This window comes from Xenopus laevis, chromosome 8L (genome assembly GCF_017654675.1).
Source record: "Xenopus laevis strain J_2021 chromosome 8L, Xenopus_laevis_v10.1, whole genome shotgun sequence".
Taxonomy (NCBI): Eukaryota; Metazoa; Chordata; class Amphibia; order Anura; family Pipidae; genus Xenopus; species Xenopus laevis.
The window spans coordinates 102277753-102293218 of NC_054385.1; the positions used below are offsets into that span (position 1 = coordinate 102277753).

General features: G+C 37.5%; 2 protein-coding genes across 3 annotated transcripts in view; one reads left to right on the top strand and one right to left on the bottom strand.

The window, feature by feature from the left end:
- The window catches only part of chrm5.L (cholinergic receptor, muscarinic 5 L homeolog), a 105791-nt gene that overhangs the window by 64522 nt on the left and 25803 nt on the right, over positions 1-15466 (bottom strand). The gene's annotated exons all lie outside the window — the stretch shown is intronic.
- Positions 1-15466, top strand: part of aven.L (apoptosis, caspase activation inhibitor L homeolog) — a 199242-nt gene that overhangs the window by 43015 nt on the left and 140761 nt on the right.

Below are 15466 nucleotides of genomic sequence, written 5' to 3' on the forward strand. Positions count from 1 at the left end.
TCACGTGATTTCCTTCCCCACCCCTAATTTGTATATCCAAATTCGGATTCGGTTTCGGCCAGACTAAAGGATTCATCTGAATCCTGCTGAAAAAGGCCAAATCCCGAACGGAATCCCGGATTTGGTGCATCCCTAATTTTTTTGGGCCATTTTCTTTTTAGTTTACTTAGGAAAAAGTATATATTGTAAGCATTTTAAATGTTCCTGATGTATTGTGTAATTCCACTTTTATGATAGAGCTGATCAGGAAAGCTACATGTCTCCTGAGCACACAAATACCAAATATGTATAGTTTAGTAAAGGTATGGGATCTGCTATCTGGAAACCCGTTATCCAGAAAGCTCCAAATTAATGAAAGGCCATCTCCCATAGACTCCCTTTTATCCAAATAATTGAATTTTTTGAAAATGATTTCCTTTTTCTCTATAATAATAAAACAATACCTTGTATTTGATCCCAACTAAAATATTGTTAATCCTTACTGGATGTAAAACAAGCCAATTGGGTTTATTTAAAGGAGAAGTAAAGCTACTAAGGCAGAGCTAGAACAACATTTTTATTGTTTCCATACTTGAGTAAATAGCTCTAGACACTGTTTTTATTTGTTTAGGATAGCAGCTGCCATATTGGCTTGCTATGATATCACTTCTTGCCTGAGTCTCTCCCTACTCACTCATAGCTCTGAGCTCAGATTGCAGCAGGGAGGAGGAAGGGGGGAGAGGAACAAACTGAGCATGCTCAAGCCCAAGCCCTGGAGGCTTAAGATGAAAACAGGAAGTCTGATACAGAAACCCATACACAATAGAAGGAAAAAAATGTGGTGTTTTCTTTTCACAGAGGACTCAGAGCAGAATTACTTTGAGGGTTTACTGGCGTTTTTATATAGACCTTTCTAATAAAGCTTACTTAATTTTAACCTGTCCTTCTACTTTTATGTTTAAATGTTTTTTAGTAGGCCTAAGGAATACCTTGGGAATCAAGCATTCTGGATAATAGGTCCAATACCTGTACAATGAGAAAATCTCAAATCACAGCATCAAAAATAAGCATGCTTAAACGAACAGTAACACCAAAAACTGTGTATCTCTGCAATGGTAAAACTGGTGTGTTTGCTTCAAAAAGACTACTATTGGACTGCAATCTGCAACTACTACAAGCTGGAAAAAAAGGAGAAAATGCACAGGTTACAAAGCAGATAACAGATTAAACACCATTGTATTGGACATGTCTTTTATCCTTTTTTCCAGCTTGAATGGCTGCCTCCATAGCTACACAGCAGCTTATTTATATAAACTATAGTCCTCTTTCTGAGGCAAAAACACAGCTTTTACCAGTGCATGCTAACGATATATTATATGTTAATTACTTGAAAACACATTTTTGGTGTTACTGTTCCTTTTAGAAAAACATAATAAACATAAAAATTGGTATTTTGGCATTGAAGTATAAACCCTTGATAAAGATATATGTTATTGCTTTATTGAAAATCAACGAAAAACTGCCACTTGACTGCATCTTGTCTCCCACACACCCCTGGGTACAAAGATAAAACATTATAAATATGAATAGCGGTACTAATGAACAGTTTGTAGCCCAAAATGCCAAGCATTGCCTAAGTATGTGTCGTGCAGAAACCACAGAGTTCAGGATTTGAAGATTCATGGTTGACAGCCGAGCTAATGCTAATTCAACACACGTCATGGTATTTTGGATGTATACGATTGTTGTGTAACCAGCAGTAAAATACAACACCATTCTTAGTTTATATATCAGAGGACCAGCGCTGTATCAAAGCAGCAGAGAATGTCCAAATTAATAAAATGGCCATTAGATGATAAGCCTTAAAGTTCTGTGGCATACGCACACATCTTCATGCCATGGTATATATATCTAACCATTACCATTAAAGTAATTATTTTTTTTAAGTCACAAAACTATGGTTGCCAAGGGAGATCAGCATTATTTGTCTAGGGCTCTAAGCAGCCTATTACCTCTAGCAGCCAAAGGGCTGCCTGAAATTCCTGTGTCGGGCCTGTAAACGCCCACACATCATTGCTGTAGCCTAATAGACGGCTGTTCTTAGATGTGACTGAGGCTGCACACTCGCATGTCGATGTCAGTCATTCATCTGGCTTATAAATGCTGTCAGTCACAACTAATTGAAGACCCGATGTGCAAAGTGCACAGAACACAGGCTGTTTGATCTGTTACAGACTATGTCGCAGCATTCAAACCAAAGCCTATAAACCTTAGGGTAATGGGATTTAATGCCAGCACAAATGCAGCAATCATATTTTATTTCAGCTAACCAAGCTGCTTTGATAATAGCTTTATATTATGAACCCAGGAATTACACTTAAAGATGATGCCCTTAATTGTTTATCTGCTGTCACAGGTGCATCTAGCGCATTTGTTTTCATCTCAGATAATCACGCCTATGGCTTGAAATCACAGGATAATTGCAGAAATGTCAGTATCCCTGCCAGATGTTTCCTTTTTCTTGGCATGATGGGATTTTATTTTATTTTTCCCAAATGAACCCCAAACATTTACAGATGAGTTCTTCATTTAATGTTATAGAGTTGAATTCTAAGGATAAGGATGGTACGTTTTCTTATAGAGCCAATATGCTTTTGGCATACATTTTAACTTCTATTACCATTAATGGCAGTCTAATCCACTGCGATATTACACTTCTAGTTTATTTGGAAATGACACACTGTATCAGATGACCATAATAGCCTCTGGACCTCAAAGCCATTCAATTAAAAAATGCATTTAAACAAAAGCTGCACGCCATGGGGCAAATTCACTAAGATTCGTAGTTGCGCCAGGCGTAACTTCGCCGCACTTCGCCACACTACGCCAGGCGTAGTTTCGCCAGCGCTTCGCAAATTCACTAAAATCTGAAGTTGCGCTCAGGGGTAGCGTAAGGTTGCGAAGTTGCACTAGCGTTGATTCGCTAAGTGAAGCGAAGTTACGCTAGCGAAGGCTAATTTGCATACGAAATACGTATCAGCACTACAAATGCCTAGAAAACCTTCAAAACATCAAATAAAAATTTTATTTTGCCCTACACATGTGCCCACTGTATAGGTAAGTTGCCATGAGTCAGGAAATGTAGGGGGGAAGGAGGGGAGCCCCAAAAAAATTTTCGATCTTTTTCAGCCTATCACCCATAATGTAGAAAACACGCCAGCGTTTTTTGGGACTTGACTTTTTTTGAAGCAATCCCTATCTACTCTATTGCGCTTCGCCTGGTCTGAGGTGGCGAAGGAAGTCTAGCGTAAAAGGTAGCTTTCAGTACACTGCGCGCGTTAGTGAATTTGCGTAGTTACGTCCGTATCGAAACTTCGCCAGGCGTAAGGGTGCGAAGTAACACTAGCGGATCTACGACAGCGGTCGTTAGTGAATTTGCGCAGTAACGAAAATGCCAAACGCTAGCGAAGTAACGCTAGCGTTCGGCGCTTCGGCGCTTAGTGAATTTGCCCCTATAAGTCAATGGACGAGTTCAGTTGGAATGTACTTCATAATATTTTCTGTTACAGTTTCCAAATGTAAATTGTTTTTCTGACATAGCCCTGCGATCATTTATTTGCACGATAGCTCCTGCTTGCCGATGCAATTCTACTGAAGTCAACGCTAGAAATGGTTTGTTGTTCGTTTAAATGAAAAACATATGTTTCTCTCTGCCGGTATGGTTATAGGAAAAGTCCTTAAGAATTTCCGTGATTTCGTTAAATAGGTTGACTATGGTGGATATGAAACCTTGTAATGAGGAGAAATGTAGCAGACATAAGCCTTCATCTTTAGACTCAACCAGCCAGTAAACCCCCGATAAGGAGCACATAGACATTAAGTTGTGAAGCTGAAAAGATGCTGATAAAACAACAATTGTGATTCTTTGAGATCTGTATTGTTGGCAGTAAGGCAAGAAATCGAATAAGTGGCTAAAAGTTAATTAGGATTATCCTTATCCCTTGAAATGGCGTTTAAATTAATTTTCTGGGACTACGCTTCTGAAAGTTTAGTGAAACTCCTCAGAAATACATGGCGAAAGATTGGCCAGATGCTAATGTTTCCAAGGAAGGCAATGGGACACGCAAATTGTGCTGATGGGTTTTATAGAATATGCAGCTAATGGGTTTTATAGAATAAATTGCTTTTCTTGGAAGGGTAGCAAAGACCAAGATTTCAATTACAATTATTTTTATAGAACTAATGCGACACGATTATATAAATATTTTTTGTGAAAGCCAGCCTTTAGACTTTACATATATTTATGCTCCGCAGAAATGTCCATTAACCTCTTTGGTGCCAAAAGTTTTTCTTCATAAATAAAAGGCATGGTTTGAAGAACCCTACTGCCCAAAGTAACTGGGTACTGTCCAATCATAACATCATTGGAATAGACCTTTGGAGACTATAAGAGTACAAAGGGCTATGCCATCGCTATGCACAAAAGGCAGAGATCAATAAAGTGCTTCACAGTTTGTAACAATTGCAGTTCAAGTAGTATTTTGAGCGAGTAATGTTGCATCTCTAGCCAAGCATTAAATAACTTCCAATGAAAAAAAAAATGTTTTGCCAGTCAGTCTTATCCTGGAAATGAAAACCTTTAAGTAGTGGGGAAGTTATTTGAAGGTTAGTTGAGGTGACATACAGCATTGGGGCATATTTACTAAAGGGTGAAGTGGCCGTCGCTAGCAAAAATTCACTAGAAATCCAATCCGCAGGGAGATCGCCAATTTACTAACAGGCGTAGATAGGGTTGCCACCATTTGAATTGGTGGAGACCAGGCAGGGGGGCAGGGCTGTGACGCCAGGGGGTGGGGCCGTGACATAGACAAGAGTGTCTGTGACATCAGGGGGTGGGGCTATGACGCGGCGATTGGCCATCACCATGTCAATCAAGGGAATCCCTATTTGGAAAATCATCAGGACGTTTTGACCCGGGCAGCCCCTAAAAATACCGGGTTGTCTGTGTCAAAACCAGACAGGTCGCAACCCTAGGCGTAGAGGACAATTCACTAGCGAAAGAGTACATTGCTAATGAAGTTTTGCACCCTTTACGCCAGGTGAATTTTCGCGACAGCAAACGATCGTTACTCCGCAAATTCACTAAAGTGCAAATTTTCCATAACGCTACCCCTTTCGCCAGGGTTTACTTGGCGAGCTTACACCTGGCGAATTTATAAGATGAAGCTACATCCTCCTCAATCTCATGTCACTGACATCATATCCTGTGTGCCGAAAAGTCATAAAAATTATTAAAAAAAAACCCAAAACCGCTGGCGTTTTTTTTTCACATTTTAAAGTGAGATTGTATTTAAACATTGTAACTGTTACAAATTTTTGTTATAATATTTTTTTTAACCATTTCAGGGGCATGCCACATTTGTTTTAGGGTGGGCTCATGTCTAGGGCATTAGAGGATCTCTTGCCTTTATTTTGCTTCCTTGGACATTTGTAATAATAAGTGGCTTCTTCAAGCATTGACACCAACATCTCTAATATAGTGAATAAAGTAAAGCATATTATAAGTTACAGAGGAGTTTCATGACCATACTTTATTATAATACACAAGTTTCAGTGAGTCGTGTGACAGAAATGACATCAGAACTCACAGTTTATAAGGATATAATTTACAAGATATTCATGGCTTTTGTGTAAAGTCATATATACGACCTATATGTACCCGCCCTATTCAAAATGACCTAAGAGTAAGTGTACTAACAAAGTTTCACTAGGCCTAAACGAATGTTCGCGAAAGTTCTCTATGAAATGCTCACACTAATGAATTTACGCTAGCGAAACTTCAGCATTCGGCTGCCGAGACACAACTTCACATTTAAGTCAATTAGCATAGTGGTAGGGAATTAAGGGCTGGCGAAGTGTGATGAATCCTTCGCAGGAGAAAATTCTCACCATTATGCTTTGTAAAAAGCTATACACAAAAACCATGAATAACCTGTAAATTATATCCTTATAAACGGTGAGTTCTGATGTCATCAGTTATAAACGGTGAGTTCTGATGTCATTTCGGTCACATGACTCACTGAAACTTGTGTATTATAATAAATAAAGTACCCCCAGTTGTAAAATATGAGGATATTAGAAGTTACCTCGGAGTTCCATGACCTGTATAAAAACACTCGGCCTTCGGCCTCGTGTTTTTATATGGTCATGAAACTCCTCGGTAACTTATAATATCCTTATATTTTACAACAGGGGGTACTTTATTCACTATATAATCAGTATTATCGACGGGCAGATCCCGCATTTTATAATGTTCAGATGAAGTTAATTTGCTTTTGATATTGTAGCCCACACCAGAACCCATTTTGCCCTCTGGAAAAAATGCCTAGATAATGCTTGCTGTATGTCTGTCTAGCAAGTATGAAGTTGGACAGAGATGTTGCAATATATGTGTGGTGTTTAATGTACAATGGAAAATTGCTGCATCAGTAACAGATTGTGTGACTTAAAGGGGTAGTTCACCTTTAAGTTAACTCTTAGTATGTTATAGAATGGCGAATTCTAAGCAACTTTTTAATTGGTCTTCATTATTTTTTATATCTTCTTTTGACTCTTTCCACTTTTCAGATGGGGTCACTGACCCCATCTAAAAAACAAATGCTCTGTAAAACTACACATTTATTGTTATTACTACTTTTTATTACTCATCTTTATATTCAGACCCTCTCCTATTCATATTACAGTCTCTTATTCAAATCAGTGCATGGTTGCTAGGATAATTTGAACCCTAGCAACCAGATTGCTGAAAATGCAAATTGGAGATCTGCTGAATCAAAAGCTAAATAACACAAAATAATAAAAAATGTTTCAGAATATCACTCGCTCCACATCATACTAAAAGTTAAATCAAAGGTGAACAACCCCTTAAAGTTCAGTTCTGACCTAGGAAATTTGTATATACTCCACGCATTTATGTGGTTTTCCTTCAGGCACTCAGGCTTTTTTCGCACATGAAAAACATACCGGCAGGTTAATTGGCTCCTAATGAAACTGCCCCTTATGTGTTGTGTGCATATGTTTGGGAATCTAAAGGAACTGTTTTGTGTAAAAATAAAACTGGCTTTAAGGAGAAGGAAAACTATGGAGGCATTTTATTGCCAATAGATTAGCTGCAATAGTGCAAGCTAGAATGCTATATTTATTCTGTAGAATGATTTACCATACCTGAGTAAAAAGCCAGACACTCTCTGTTTGTTTAGAATAGCAGCTGCAGTATTAGCTTGGTGTGACCTCACTTCCTGCCTGAGTCTCTCCTTGCTCACTCATAGCTCTGGGCTCAGATTACAGCAGAGAAGGGGTGGGGGGAGAGGAGCAAACTGAGCATGCTCATGCCCGGGGCAAGGAAGTTTATGCTGAAAACAGGAAGTCTGATACAGAAGCCCATGTGTACACAATGGAAGGAAAGAAATGCTGTGTTTCTTTTGACAGGGGACTCAGAGCAGCACTACTTGGAGGGTTTACTGGTATGTTTAGGTGGACCTTTCTCATAAGGCTTACTTAGTTTCCTTCTCCTTTAAAGGAACAGTTCAGTGTGAAAATAAAAACTGTGTAAATAGATAGGATGTGCAAAATAAAAAATGTTTCTAATAGAGTTAGTTAGGCAAAAATGTAATATATAAAGTCTGGAGTAAACAGATGTCTAATAAAACAGCCAGAATCCAACTTCCTGCTTTTCAGCTCTATAACTCTGATTTAGTCAGCGACTTGAAGGGGGGCCACATGGTACATTTCTGTTCAGTGAGTTTGCAATTGATCCTCAGCATTCAGCTAAGATTCAAAAGCAACAGATATGATCCATGTGCCACCCCTCAAGTCTCTGATTGGTTTCTACCTGGTAACCAGGGTAACCAGTCAGTGTAAACCAAGAGAGCTGAAAAACAGGAAGTAGTGTTCAGACTGACATGTTATACATCAAATCACTCCAGCCTTTATACATTACATTTTTGGCTAACTAACTAAATTAGAAACATCATTTATTTATTTATCATCTATTTACCAAGTTTTTATTTTTACACTGAAAAATTCCTTTAATAGGCTGTGCTAAATAAATAAATATTTGCATGTAGTTAGCCAAAAATGTAATACAGGTATGGGATCCATTATGCAGAAAGCTCTGAATTATGGAAAGACCATCTCCCATAGACTCAATTTTATCCAAATAATCCAAACTTTTTACTTACTGTTCCTCTGTATTAATAAAACAGTACCTTGTACTTGATTCAAACTAAGAGATAATCAATACTTTTTGGCAGTAAAACCAGCCTATTGGATTAATTAAATGTTTACATGATTTTCTAGTAGTATGATGTTCCAAATTATGGAAAGATCCGTTATCCGGAAAACCCCAGGTCCTGAGCATTCTGGATAAAAGGTCCCATACCTGTCTATAAGGCTGGAGCGTACAGATGTCTAACATAATAGCCAGAACACTACTTCCTCCTTTAACTTGTTACCAGTCAGTAGCCAATCAGTGACTTGAAGGGGGTTCATATGGGACATAACTGTATAGTTAGTTTGCTTTTGAATCTAACTTGCGTGCTATGGCTCAAAAGCCAACTTACTGAACTGTTATGTTTCATATGGATCCATTTCAAGGCACTAACTAAGAGGTTCGAGAGCTACAAAGCAGTAAGTTGGGTTCTGACTATTATGTCAGACATCCGTTCACTCCAGAGAAGAATTGTTTCTTGCGTACTTCTCTCATCAGTTATGGAGAAATATAATGTTGTACACGTGCCATTATTATACATTAATTCTTGACTTAGCTCATGCAGAATGTCGCACAACATTTACGTTTCTGTATTTGTATATGCCATGATGAGTTAAAGTATACCCCATTTTATTCACATGTTTATGCATTTAACTTGAATTTATAATGACATTACTCATTAGATAAAACATTCCATCCCCGTGAGAGTGTGTGTGCTGGAGCAAAACAACAGCGCTATCTACTTATTACCAGGCAATCCTGATGTTTCATTGCTGTCTTTGGAAAATGTCAGCCAGTATGAGCAATATGACAGCTCCTTTTCAACAAATTTAAAATACAGAGAGGGAAAGTTCTGTGCAAAAAAAATAAAATAATAATAAGCAATGTCCTTATCAATCAATGTCTGTTAAATGGAAGATAAATGGATGGAAAACTTTACTTACAAAATATGTGGATGCTTCACAATGTTCAAGTGTATTTGTTTAGATATAAATATATATATATAAGGGATAAGATGCTGTGTTAATAAAAAAAATCTTCTGATGAAGTGACCCAGAGGTCACAAAACGCGTCAAGCTACGCTTCCCCCTGCCCGCTATTTTGTGCTTTTAATTTATATTCCAATAAAGGTATTCAAGTTTTACAATATTGGTTCTGAATTTACTCCGGCTGGGTCCGTACATCTTCATTTGCATTGTTAATAAAAAGAGCATTCGTTCACAGTATACAAAGTGTGCTGATCCTTCATCTGTTTATAACACAACTATTGATCGTGCACCTCTGGACATGCGAGAATCCGCACTCGCAGGACTTTAAATTCAAAAGTAATCTTTATTTACAGAACTTCAATCTGATGTTTCGACCCAATCCAAGGCCTTTCTCAAAGTGCTGAAACATTGTGAGTATGCCTTTAATCTGCAGTTTTGGCAGGAAAACAGCAGTATCACAATGACTTGTTAACTAGGGATGCACCGAATCCATGATTCGGTTCGGGATTCGGCCTTTTTCAGCAGGATTCAGATTCAGCCGGGCAGAAGGATTCCTTCCTTCTGCATATGCAAATTAGGAGCGGGGAGGGAAATCACGTGACTTATTGTCACAAAACAAGGAAGTAAAAAATGTTTTCACCTTTCCACTCCTATTTTGCATATGCAAATTAGGATTCAGATTTGGTTCGGTATTCGGCCGAATCTCTCGCAAAGGATTCAGGGGTTCGGCCGAATCCAAAATAGTGGATTGGGTGCATCCCTAGTATTAACTAAATTAAAATACATTAACCCCCTGTTATATCACAATACAGCATCCTCAATACATATATGTCCCATCAAACTGTTCATCAACATTATTACACATAAATAAAAATGTTAAACAAAACTCAAAGTAGCAACCACACTTGTATCAAATCTACGATATTAGTTACAAGTTACTTACAAATTATTGCTACTGTGATCATCTCTGAGCAGATATAAATGATCTATTAATATCTGAGGCTACCAGTTGATATAAAAAATAAATTTATTACGAGCTATGTTCCTCCTCCCTTATTTCAGATCCAGTGGTTTAACCCTTTCAGAATTCTACATTTAATACTTAATATGACCCTCCATATCTTTATCTTTCATGATTATCCTATCACTTGGAATGATATTAATAACCCTCCTTCCTGTGCTACAGGAAGGAGAGTTATTAACTGGTCCGGTCCAGTCCAGTCCAGTGTTGGGCTTCGGGTATGACTTCTATGTTCTCACATTGTGACACAAATTAAGTCACTAAGCACTGATTTATAACATTACTAAAAATTGTTAATGCGGATATATTTAAAAAGTGACTCATGACTTTTGTGTATTTTAAGGTAACAATAGTACAAAAATGCCCTGGATTTAAATTGCCTGTTTTACTAAAGCTACAGCTCCATCTGCCCTATTGTTAATATGGCCATATTTGTTTTGTCAGATACTTTGGAAATATTTAGATAATATGGAATTGTTTACTTGTCAATTGTCATACTTAGGGGCACATTTACTAAGCTTGAGTGAAGGATTCGAAGTAAAAAAACTTTGAATTTCTAAGGTTTTTTTTTGGGTACTTCGACCATCGAATAGGTTACTACGACCTTCGACTACGATTCGAACGATTCGAACTAAAAATCGTTCGACTATTCGACCATTCGATAGTCGAAGTACTGTCTCTTTAAAAAAAACTTCGACTACATATTTCGCCTCTTTAAACCTACTGAGCTACAATGTTAGCCTATGGGGACCTTCCCCATCAGTTTTCTAAGCTTTTTCTGATCGAAGAAAAATCGTTCAATCAATCGATTAAAATAATTTGCGCAAAATCCTTAGAATTCAACCCTTAGTAAATGTGCCCCCTAAACTTGTTAATTGTCATACTTATAATATGTGTTAGATATTATTATAATAACATATTCTCCAAAGGGACCTTAAGGCTCATATTCTAACATAGCTAGAACTGATTTCTATATAATTACCAATAGCAACTATTCAGGTATTTGCTTTCATTAATTTAATCTATAAACATAGATTTAAGCTACTTGGTTGCTATGGAATACTTCGCTGGAGCACATTTATACCCGCTAATAAGCCCTACCGTATTTATAACTGTGATACTGACTGGTCAAGAGGCTGAAGAATTCTTTGTTCTTTGTTGGACGAGTCAGAATCCAGACCTGTCATACAGCTAGTCATTTATCACCATTATAAAAAAGGTGACTACCCTTTACCAGTCGTGATTTTTACCAACGGCAGTCCCTGGTATTAAACTATTCAACAGACTCTGTTACGGTGCATTATATATGGGTAGACTTGTTTAATTTCTTTGTGGTTTTATTAATGTTATACAGGTATAGGACCTATTTCATCCAGACACCCATTATCCAGAAAGCTTTGAATTATGGGTCGACAATCTCCTATAGAAAAAATGTAATAATAAAACAGTACCTTGTACTTGATCCCAACTAAGATAAAAGTAATCCTTACTAAAGACAAAACAATCCTTTTGGGTTTTCAATTAATATTTAATGGCTTTCCTTAGGTGTGGTGATTCAAATTATGGAAAGACCCCATTATCCAGCAAACCCCAGGTCCCAAGCATTCTGGGAAAAAAAGGTCCCATATCGGTAATGGGAGTGAATTGTTAGAAGGCAATGTATTTTGTTTTAATTTTAAAATGCATACTGATATTTGTGGATAGCTAGTAGGATAGAATCCGAGGCTAATTAGACTGTTGCCCTTTGGGTCCGTTAACTATACCTGAAACAACTTGTCTTTTTAAGCTATGAGGTATTGACATATACTCCTTTCATTAACTTGAGACTGATTATTTGAATTCCTTATTCCTTGGGCCTTTGACTGCTGATTCAATTATTTATAGCTAATATGAATTGCAGAGCCACAACTTGGGATTCCTTGCATTACTTGCCTGTGCAGACCTGTCTAAGGATGAATTGAAGAGCTGATATTTGGGATTGACTGCATGTGATTCCTAAATTGTATCACCTAAATTCATAAGTAACCCCTAAAGCAGGGTATGCCTTTATGTGTCCATGATACATTTTATTGTGTACTCAGGGTGTCCCTGGTTTCTTTGTTGATTATTTATTTGCCTCCTATAAATAGATATATTTTTTTGTAAAGGAATTCTGCAGGTTCACTTCAGTAATGACATGAGTAGTTCCAGATAAAAGAAGGAGCCTTAAAGATGCTTTTCATTGCAGTTGACAAAGACATTGTAATGATACAGAATGCATGTAGCTGACTCCTACCTCTAAAATCTTTGGATACCTCCTGTCCTTTGGTTTTTCGAGGGTATTGTTTGCTTGTTTGCCTCCTGTCCTGTTTTTCTTTATGTCTGATTCTTGCTTTCTTCCCCAGTCATTATGTGAAATAGCCTTATGTCTCCCTCTTTCCAGTCCTACTTTCTCTTCATATGAGATAAAGAGATTTATATATCTCATTAGAACCCTTTGGCATTATTACATTTTTTGCTCATCTTCCCCCAAACATGTTGATTACACAACCCTAAAAATCTAATAAAATGACTGTGTCAGGCAGTTAGTATTGATCACCTGCATGTATAACCATCTCTGTGGTTGCTAAAACTAGAAAGTTGTCCCCCTTGTGTGCTCACACACAGGTAAAAAAAGAATAAACACAAAAACATAAGACAGCAGAAATTAAACTGAGAGTGAAAAAATGTTTTTTTAACCTTTTGTAAGTCAGTTTTTTTTTCAGTCTATTTGTTGCTGGACTACATTTTGGGTAAGATAATGGAAGCTCAGAAGCTTAGCAACAGCTGGAGAAGAACAGATTGCAGATCACTGCAGTAGAGAATTCCAGCTTTTGTATATTTTGAAACCTGAGAGTAAACATTTACCTTATTTTTTATTATTTCTTTAAGCCATTGTTCCCCGCAGCCTTTTATAGAACAAAGGGATACAAGTACAAAACAGAAGTTTACATATACAGTCAAACTGGATATTGGTAGGAGACAATAGGAGTGATGGTCCTATTTTTAATATTTTGCAGATGGTTAGAAACAATATAAATCAGTCTCACTACATCACAACTGGCAGATTGTTGAGTATCATTCGGTTTTCATTCCAAAAGGTCCCCCATAAGCACAACATCATATTTTTTCTTAATAGACACATTGCTCGTGATATTGCTCTGCCATGTCTCAGAGAAGTTTTTAACCTGTCTTTCTTTCTGTAGAGAAGCTTCAGTTATGTACAAATGAGATAAGAGATGATAGAAATGGAAGGGGGTAGTTTGATCCATTCCTGAAGAGTGTTTGCTGCAGCCGAGATAATAACCTTTAACCTTTTGCAGCCTCTGATCATTCTTAAAGAGAACCATGTTGTATAGCCTATTCGGAAGTTATAATGGTACAATTGTGGAGATTAGCATTAAAAATAATCTATCACCTCCTTTTAATTTTTTTCTATTTACTGTACAGCGAAGGTGCTGCAGTTTTACTTGTGAGCATGTGCAGGCCATTGGCCTTGCCTTAGGCTTTTTCAACATGTTCGCAAGCCAGTCGCCACAAATGTATGAACATGATATGAGTTAAAGCTCATATGCTCACATTAATTTCTCTGTGGTGCTCCTACTGAATTACTATTCCTAGCATCCCCCAATAACGCGCTAGGGTTTTCACAAAAAGGGCAAACACACCCTCTGCTCTGAATCCAAAGTAAGATTGAAAAGGCAAGGGGGCAACCATCTGCTCTACTGACAAAAATGCCTACTCTTTTCTCATTCTCTAAAGCTCTGCTTAGTAGACAGAAGAGCTGGCCCTCTAGCGTGTGGATTGGAACACATTTCTTGTTTTAATGTACTTCTAAAAATAAACAGATGCTCTGTAAGGCTACAAATTTATTGTAATTGCACATATTTTCATTCAGGATCTCTCTTAGTCATATTACAGTCTTTTATATTCAAATCAGGGCATGGTTGCTATGGTTATTTGGACCCTAGCAACCAGATTGCTGACTTGACAAACTAGAGAGCTGCTGAATAAAAAGCTAAATATCTCAAAAATCACAAATAAAATTAAAAACCAGTTCATTATCTCAGAATATCACTCTCCACTTCATAATAAAACTTAATCTAAGGTGAACAACCCCTTCGTTGAAAAGAGACTAAAAATCTAAAATGTTTTAAAGAACTGGGAAAATAAAGTTATTAGAGACTATTCCCATTGATTTCATTAAACCTCACCAACTTTTACTTTAACGAATTCTTGCTAAATTCTACTAGCTAAAGTTCTTAAGAAAATGTCTGTACGTATTTGTATTTTCTCTCCACATTTTTCTTTTCTCCAATGGGAGAAAAAGTAAACTCGATTTTTGTTAAGTCGGCCCCTATGTATAAGTATGTGTACTAATGCAATTTAAAGATGTGTAGTTCAGTTGCTGACATCAGCCACCTGCTGAGGCCTGGTTTATTGCATAAACAATGACAATTCTCACCAGTGAATTTCCACAATGCATTTCCTCATGTGCAGCTTATTTAGTAGTTTTTCAGTTTTGTGGATAAAATGTGCAATGCTAGCGGGCCACAAGTTAAAACATTACACCCACTAGCATTTTTCATTTTGTTCCCTTTTCTGCAGGAGCAGCACCACCCATAATAATTATAATAAGATGCGTTTGATTATTATTATTATGAATATTTTTCTTTTGTGAAAAAAAAAAAAAGGACAAAAACTTGTGCCGCCCGCAGAGCGGCAAATTTATTTTGGCAGGGCAGGTTATGAAAGTTTGAACACAAAGGAGATTTAGTGCAACGTTTTATGTGTTATTTTGCTAATGTGTCAGGGCCTGAAGGCTCCGCTAGGATTTACGGACCTAGGAGGAAGCAGCAAGTTTCAACATAATTCACGTTATCCAAGAAGAGTAGTCCAATCCAGGTAAAGGTCAATTCAGGCAGCAAGGTTCTTAGTAAATATAACAGGCCAGGGTCAATAACAGTAATCAATATCATAAGAAGTAAACACACCCAGGAACACAATAAATTGAACCTATAATTGGGCAAGGTCTGCAGGGCTCTGGCGTCTTTTATAGGCAGATTTTCGTGCCAAACGAGCGTGATTATGTCATGCACTGACGCTGCACATTGATGCTGCGCATGTTTTGACGCATTGGCGTCAGAACGTGCCACATGGAACTCCTGGGCGCCGCCATGTTGTCCATGG